The sequence below is a fragment of the Urocitellus parryii genome, chromosome 10 (genome assembly GCF_045843805.1).
Source record: "Urocitellus parryii isolate mUroPar1 chromosome 10, mUroPar1.hap1, whole genome shotgun sequence".
In the NCBI taxonomy this organism is placed as follows: domain Eukaryota; kingdom Metazoa; phylum Chordata; class Mammalia; order Rodentia; family Sciuridae; genus Urocitellus; species Urocitellus parryii.
Window position 1 is genome coordinate 66,965,544 of NC_135540.1, and position 7,014 is coordinate 66,972,557.

General features: G+C 41.4%; 1 pseudogene across 1 annotated transcript; it reads right to left on the reverse strand.

Annotated features, from left to right (window-relative positions):
• Positions 1 to 1,834: 1,834 nt before the first annotated feature.
• Positions 1,835 to 6,729, reverse strand: LOC144257265 (CAP-Gly domain-containing linker protein 1 pseudogene; annotated as a pseudogene). The gene is made up of 2 exons (XR_013344410.1): positions 6,645 to 6,729; positions 1,835 to 6,524 (listed from the first exon to the last, which is right to left on the reverse strand). The product of XR_013344410.1 is annotated as a CAP-Gly domain-containing linker protein 1 pseudogene (transcript).
• Positions 6,730 to 7,014: the final 285 nt, after the last annotated feature.

Below are 7,014 nucleotides of genomic sequence, written 5' to 3' on the forward strand. Positions count from 1 at the left end.
ATTCTGCATACTGTTTGCTTATTTCCTCTTCAATTTACCTCTTTGTCAATTGATGATTTGCCATAGGTAGTTAAAATCTTTGTTGATGGGGACAATATTGCAAAAATTTGATTTGTTTTTAGTATTTTTGATTTGTTTTTAGTATTTTTGAGTTTTTGTTTTTGTTTCCCTTTATTTTGCTAGTAATATTCATTGACTAAAACACAGAATGATACATTGAGACTTTTCCAGCTTCATTAATGACTTAAAGATTTCAAAATATACTAACATTTAAAAATTTGTGTAACTAACATTAAAAGTATGAAAAGTAATCCCTATAATGAGGATTTTAAAAATTACATATTAGAGGATTGATTTTCTGATAGTCTGACTTTTAGAATTGGGAAATTAACCTTTTAATAAATTATGTGAAAATTTTTCAAGGCAGATAGAAAAACTAGAATTTAATTTTGATATTTCTGTATGATTTGTGGGAAATATGAAATCATATATATAAAAATCAGAATTCTGTTTTTAGTCCCCTGGATTCAAATTAAATTGGCAGGTGGATATTATTAACCCCCTTTTGATAAACTCATGTATTAAAACCAGTGCTAAGAGGGTTAAGATATTTCAAAAAAAATTTTCCCTACTTCTCAAGAGAACAAAAAGACTTTCATGATATAAACCCCTGTCTTACTGCATAGAAAAAAATAATTTATGGAATGGCTGACAATGTGAAGACAAATATATATGATTTGATTTTCTTTGGATAACTCTGGAGTATACTCAACCTGTATGGGAAAAGAAAAAAAAATATTTGAATTTTTAATTACTTTCATATTGTTTTGAAGGAATAAGAAGGAAATAAAATTTTTAGATTGGCACCCAACCCCAAACTTTATCTCTATCTCTCTCCGTGTGTGTGTGTGTGTGTGTGTGTGTGTGTGTGTCTGTCAGTCTGTCTGTCTCAGGTGCTCTGAGTGTTTCAGTAAAGAATGTTTCGTCTTTAAAGTTCCATCAGGAATGACTGACTGAGTTACACATCTACATTTTGTTAGTTTAGTTAATATAAAATAAAAAGACACATACTCAACTGGATATTTGTAAGCATTTCATAGTACAACTGAAAACAAAGGAAGTGATGTGGAGATGACCCTTCTTTTGCTCCTCAGATTAACTCTTTGGTAGTCCTCAAATGAGGAAAAATTAATGAAACTTCATTACAGCAGACAAGAAATTTCTTAAGCATGGAAGATACATTTTATTACATTTTACATATTCTAGAAGACATTCAAATGAAGATAAATAGATTCAGACTGGTTGATAAACTATTCTGGAGGTTGAGGTCCTTCACTTTATTATTTTGTGATAAGAAAATTCAAAATTATTAATGTTGAATTTCTCGTTGTACATTCATCTAAGAACAGTTAAAAATCTTGTAAAGGAAGACTGTAGATTGGTTAATTTAGGCATTTTACAGTGGCTTGATAATTCACTGCTGGGAATATTTGCTAGAGAAGAAAAAATAATTACAAGAAATTCTTCCATCTATTTAGATCTGGTAAAGAACCAAAATGGAAACAGAAGATAAAATAACTGTGAAGCTGCAAGATGCTATTTTTGGCCTAGTCTGTTACATCCTGATGATTTTACAAGTGTTTTATTTTTCATAAAGGTAAAAATCTGAACAGAAAAACATTGTGTTTTTCCCCAAAATATAGATTTTCTTGAAAAATATATGCATATGATATATATATATATATATATATATATATATATATATAGGCAAAAAATTATGTAAAACCAAGAAAGAAAACACCACAGTTGAGTAAGTGGATGCAGCATAATGTCCCCACAGCAGTTTGGGGGCTTTCCCCTCCTTCTACCTGTTTCATGATTTATAATCACACCCAGTATTGTCCAGCCTACAAAAAAAGGCACTACTGACAACATGTAGTGCAAAGAGCTCAGATATTATAAAATACTTTAAATTTAGAGTAAATGAGAATGCAAAATGGTCCATCTTTTGCAACTCATTCCAGTGTCAATGCTTAACCAAAAAAAAAACCCCCAAAAACCAAAAACCTAAATATACAAATGCAGCCCAGAAATATTTAGTGCAAATATGAAGAGTAACAGCATAATTTAAAGTTTCTTAAATAAGGTAAGGGAAGGGCTTGTTCTAGAGGTCTCTGTAGAACAATAAATGTAATGGCATCTGGTGCAGTCTTAAAACTGAAAAATCAGGAAAAGAAAATTAGAGGTGAACTCTCACCTACTAATATTTATTATTCTAACTTATAAGGGGAGACTAAAAGATGATTTGTTGAAGACCAAAATATTTTCTTAGATTTCTTGACGGGGGTCAAAAATAACATGAGTTCTCCTGAAGTCTGCGCACGCAGTGCTGGTGTTCAGTTGCTGAGATGCGAGTGACTCTGAGGGCCCGTGGTGCACGCCATCGCATCAGAAGGTCTCGTCATCGTTGCAGTTGGTCGCCCAGTGCCCAAACATCTCACAGATCTCACAGTAAGGCCGCTCCTCACTCCGACTGCCATGATGTGTGGAATGGGGTGGGTCCTCGGACATCTGTGCCTGGGTGGGACAGTCCTCTGTGTCATGGAGATCAAAGTAGTCACAGATATCACAGAAGAGGCGGGGCTTTTTCTTGGTCTGTTTCTCCTGGTCATGGCTGTCATACGTGTTCAGGTCGTCCCCATTGCCATTAAGAGCTGCTTCTGACATCATCTCCACCTTCATTTTGAGGTCTTGATTCTTTCTTTGAAGGTCCACTATTACTGAATTTAGGAAGTCAATCTGACTCTCCTGGGCTCTCTCGTCCTCTTCTGCCTGAGTGTCAGTATTACCTGAGGAGCTGCCGAGCTGCCTCTTGTTTTCTTTGAGTTGAAGCTCCAAGTTCTTTACCTTGAGCTCGAGCTTCACCTTATCAGCCTCTAGAGTCTGAACAACCGAATGCAGGGACTTGGCAGAAGCGTTTTCTCCGCTGAGCACTGTGACCTCATTCCTCAGCTTTTCCAGTTCTGCATCCTTCTCTGTGAGTAAAGCACTAGTAATACTGATGGATTTCTGTAAGGAAGCTTTCTCTTCATCTGTCTCTTTTATGTACTTGGATTCTCTCTTTTTCATTTCTAATAACTGATTATTGAGCACAAATCGTTCTTCTTCCAGCTTTTGATGACTTGTGACTTCGTCCCTGCTTCTCCCCAGCTCCTCGGCAAGTTTGACGTTCTCTTCTTGCAGTGCTGAAAGCTGCTGGGACTTCTGAGCTGCCGCCTGCTTTAGGGTTTCTATTTCTTTCCTGAACTCTTCCATTTTTTGATTCTCTACAGTCAGAAGTTCTTTTGATTTGTTCAGCTCTTCCACATTTTTCAAGTTGTTTTCTTTAAGAGTGTCCAATTCGCACTGCAGTTTTGCGTTTGTTTGCCTGGTGTCCTCCAGGGAGGCCAGCGTTTCGGACTTCTCCTTGGTCATCTGCTCCATTATCTGCATGGCATCTTCCGCAGTCCGAGCAGCTTTGGCTTTGTCAGCCTGTTCTTTCAGGTCCTCCATCTCCTGCATCAGGCCTCTGTTCTCCTCCTGGGCAGCCTTCAGCTTCTCCTCCGGGGCCAGCAGCACCTTCTGTAGGTTCTGCAGGATTTCTTCATGCTTTGTTTTTGTCTCAGAACTGGCCTTTTCATACCTGGATTTCAGATCCTGACACTGGTTGTGGCTTATTTCCACCTTCTTTTCCAGGTCCAACAATTTTTCCTCCAATTCTTTCTTTTCTTCCTTGTGCTTTCTGGCTGCTTCCTGCTGGCTCTGTTCTGCTTTAAGAGTTATTTCCCCAATACTTTTCTGAAGAAAACTCGCATTTTCATTGGCCTTTGAAAGTTTTAGCTGTAATTCTTCCACACATCTTTCTTTCAGACGTAATTCATCATTCATTTTCGTCAGCTGAGAAGAATTATCTCCTGACATCTTCATTATTTCGGCAATGTCATTTTCCAATTTTTCCTTTGCCTTTATCAACTGCTCTTCTTTTTCATCTCGTTCTCTAAATTTCACCTCCATATCTGATAAATTTTCTCTTAACTTCTCCAATTCAGAAGACAGCATGTTAAACTCTTCTTCCTTTTGGTGCAATTTATTTACAGTTTCTTGCATACTTCTCTGGACAGAGGCTGCCTCCTCCGAAGCATCAGCAAATTTTTCTTTCAAAATATGCAGTTCTTTTTCCAAAGCCTCTTTCACTCGACTGACTTCACTCAAATTTTCGTCAAGGTTAGTAACCTTTAGCTCTTTTCCCTGGAGCTCTCTGGCAATGCTACTAGCCTTGTCACTTTCAGCATTCTTTTCAATCTCTAAATTTTGAATCTGTTTCCCAGCTGCCTCAAGCTGCTGTCTGTTTCTCCATATCCAATTTACCTTCGGAACTGGCTTTCCGAAGTGCATCAAGATCCAAGAGCTTTTCTTCGGCAGCCTTTAGCTGTGATGTAAAATTATCAATGACCTTGGTTTGTTCACTGCATTTGGCTTGGAGTACCTCTAGCTCCTTTACCTTTATTTCAGCTTCCTGCAATTTGTTTAAGGCGTCTTCCATTTCTACTAGGTGCTGGTCTTCTGCTCTGTCCAGTTTGGACTGGATGGTTTCCAGGCTGGTCTCCTTTTCCTTAATGATCTTCATCAGTTTAGACTTTAGGGCTTCCATCTCTTTAGCGTGCGCAGACCGCTCAGAGTCTTGTTTGTTCTGTAAATTTTCTATTTCGTGCTGGTAATCTACTCTCAGTTTCTCTATTTGCGTCTTTAATTCAGCAAACTCAGCGGACTCTGCCCCAACCCCTTTGCTAAAGGACACCGTCAGCTCCTCCATTGCCTGCTGATGGGACGCAATGGCAGTCTCCAGTTTGGACTTCCACAAAGCTATCACATCTGAATTCTCCTTGTTTGCATGGTCAAGCTTGCTCCTCAAGGACTCATTCTCTTTGGAAAGTTTCTCTGTGGATGTGTGCAGAGCCTTTATCTCCTTCTGATATGTCTCTTCCCGGACCCGGAAGTGCTCCTTCAGAGAAGTTATTTCCCTCTGATGGTCAGCCTGGGTGACTTCTAACTTTTCTTGCCAAGAGCTTATCTCTTGCAAAAGGGAAAGTGACATATCCACGTCCCCAGCAGGCTTACTGGACTCCAGCCTTCTTCGGAGCTCAGCCACTTCCTGTGCTCTCAGCGCTAGGTCTTTCTCTAATTCCATTTTCCCCGACTTTTCTGACACTGTAGCCACCTCAAGATCGCCTTTGGTAATTGATTCTTCTTCAACCCGGAACTGAAGGTCCTCAACTTTCCTTTTCTCCTCCTCCAGTTGGTTGAGAAGCTCCACCTTCTCTCTGTCAGCTGCTTCCACCATGGTTCGCAGCTGGTCCATCTTGGCTTCCAGCTCCAGGACATGTAGTCCTGTCCGACTGGGATTGCTGCTCACAGAGGAGGCCACGGAGCTCATGGAGCTGAGGGAGGAGGCGGACGGGCTGCGCTTCAGGCTGGCAGACGTGGTGGCCATCACGCGCCTCACTGCGGCAGCCTTGGCTTTGGCTGGTGTAGTGGAAGGGAAGCCAATCTTGGTCACTTTGTGGACCGGAGCAAACAAGCCATATTTGGGTTGACACTGAAAATACCTCGTTCCAGCGACGGCACCATCGTTCTTCCCAAGAGGTTCGTCCAGCTCCACACCACACCATTCCCCCTTGGCAAAGTCGGGCTCCCCAAGAAACCGGACAACACCAGCCTTGGTGCCACCAACCAACACTCGGTCTCCAATTTTGAGCTCTTGCTCTCCTTTCTTGACTGAGCCAGCCTCAGAAAGGTTGGAGATCGACTCGCTGGCAGTTTTCGTAAGGTTGCTGATCTGAGGCGTGGCTGGCGGTTCCTTGGCTCTTGGCTGGGAAGACTTATGGGGAATGTTTGAGGGTGTGGCTGAGGAGGACACCATGTTGGCTACAGACGTGGACAGAGGTGAAGCGGCTCTGGATGCCTGAGCCGTCTGCGGGCCATTGGCTTCGTCCTCTGCACCTTCCTGGTTAACTTTGAAGGTCGGGTAAAGATGCCCTTTAAAGGTTCACACTGGAAATACCGAACTCCTGCCACAGAACCATCGTTCTTGCCAATAGGTTCATCTAAAACGATCCCAGCCCACTGGCCTGGGGCAAACTGAGTCTCTCCAAGAAACTGGATGAATCCAGGCTTGTTCCCATTCACCCAAACACGCTCTCCAACTCGAAAGTCATCCACAAACTCCTCTGGGGTCTCGGTGGAGGGAGCGCTCGAGGCTCTTTCACTAGATATCATTTTTTTCTACCGGGGCTGCAGCAGCAACAGGTGTCTTCAGGGCTGTGCTTCCCGGCTTGAGGATCTTGGTAGGGGCCTTCAGCCCGCTTGGCTTCAGCAGACTCATTGTCTTTGTGATTCAGTCTCTCTTCGCCTGTTGCCACTGTCTTTCCCTGACCATTGATAAAAGTGTGGGTGTTTCTATCATACAGTCAGTCTCTAGATTAAACCTGAAAATCCTCTTAAAAATACTCTTTTCCTTTCCTACACATCTGTGTGGGCCATTTTTCTTCATACACTTGAACCAAAACAAATTATTGAGAGCTCCGACCGCCAGGCACTGTCCTAACCGCCTCGGACGCCGCTGGTCGCCTCCACCTGCACCGCTGCAGCAGCCGCTGCTGCCGTGGCCGCTGCCTCCCGCCTCCCGGCTCCAAATACTTTTTAATATAAGGCATTTATACCAATTATCTAAATTATTTATACATACTATATGTGCACTTTTTTCTTTTAAAAATAAATGAAACATTGTGCAATATTTGGATGGTATTTTCAAATTAAAAATAGGAACGTTAGTGTATCTCTTAACTCCCCCAGGATCATGAAGTCAGCAGATTTTCCTTTGATATAGCATATATCATCATGTAGTTATTAATATATATTCTCTCTAGGTAATTTTGAACATCCACTTCCTTAGCTTTTAATGAAAAATTACTCTAG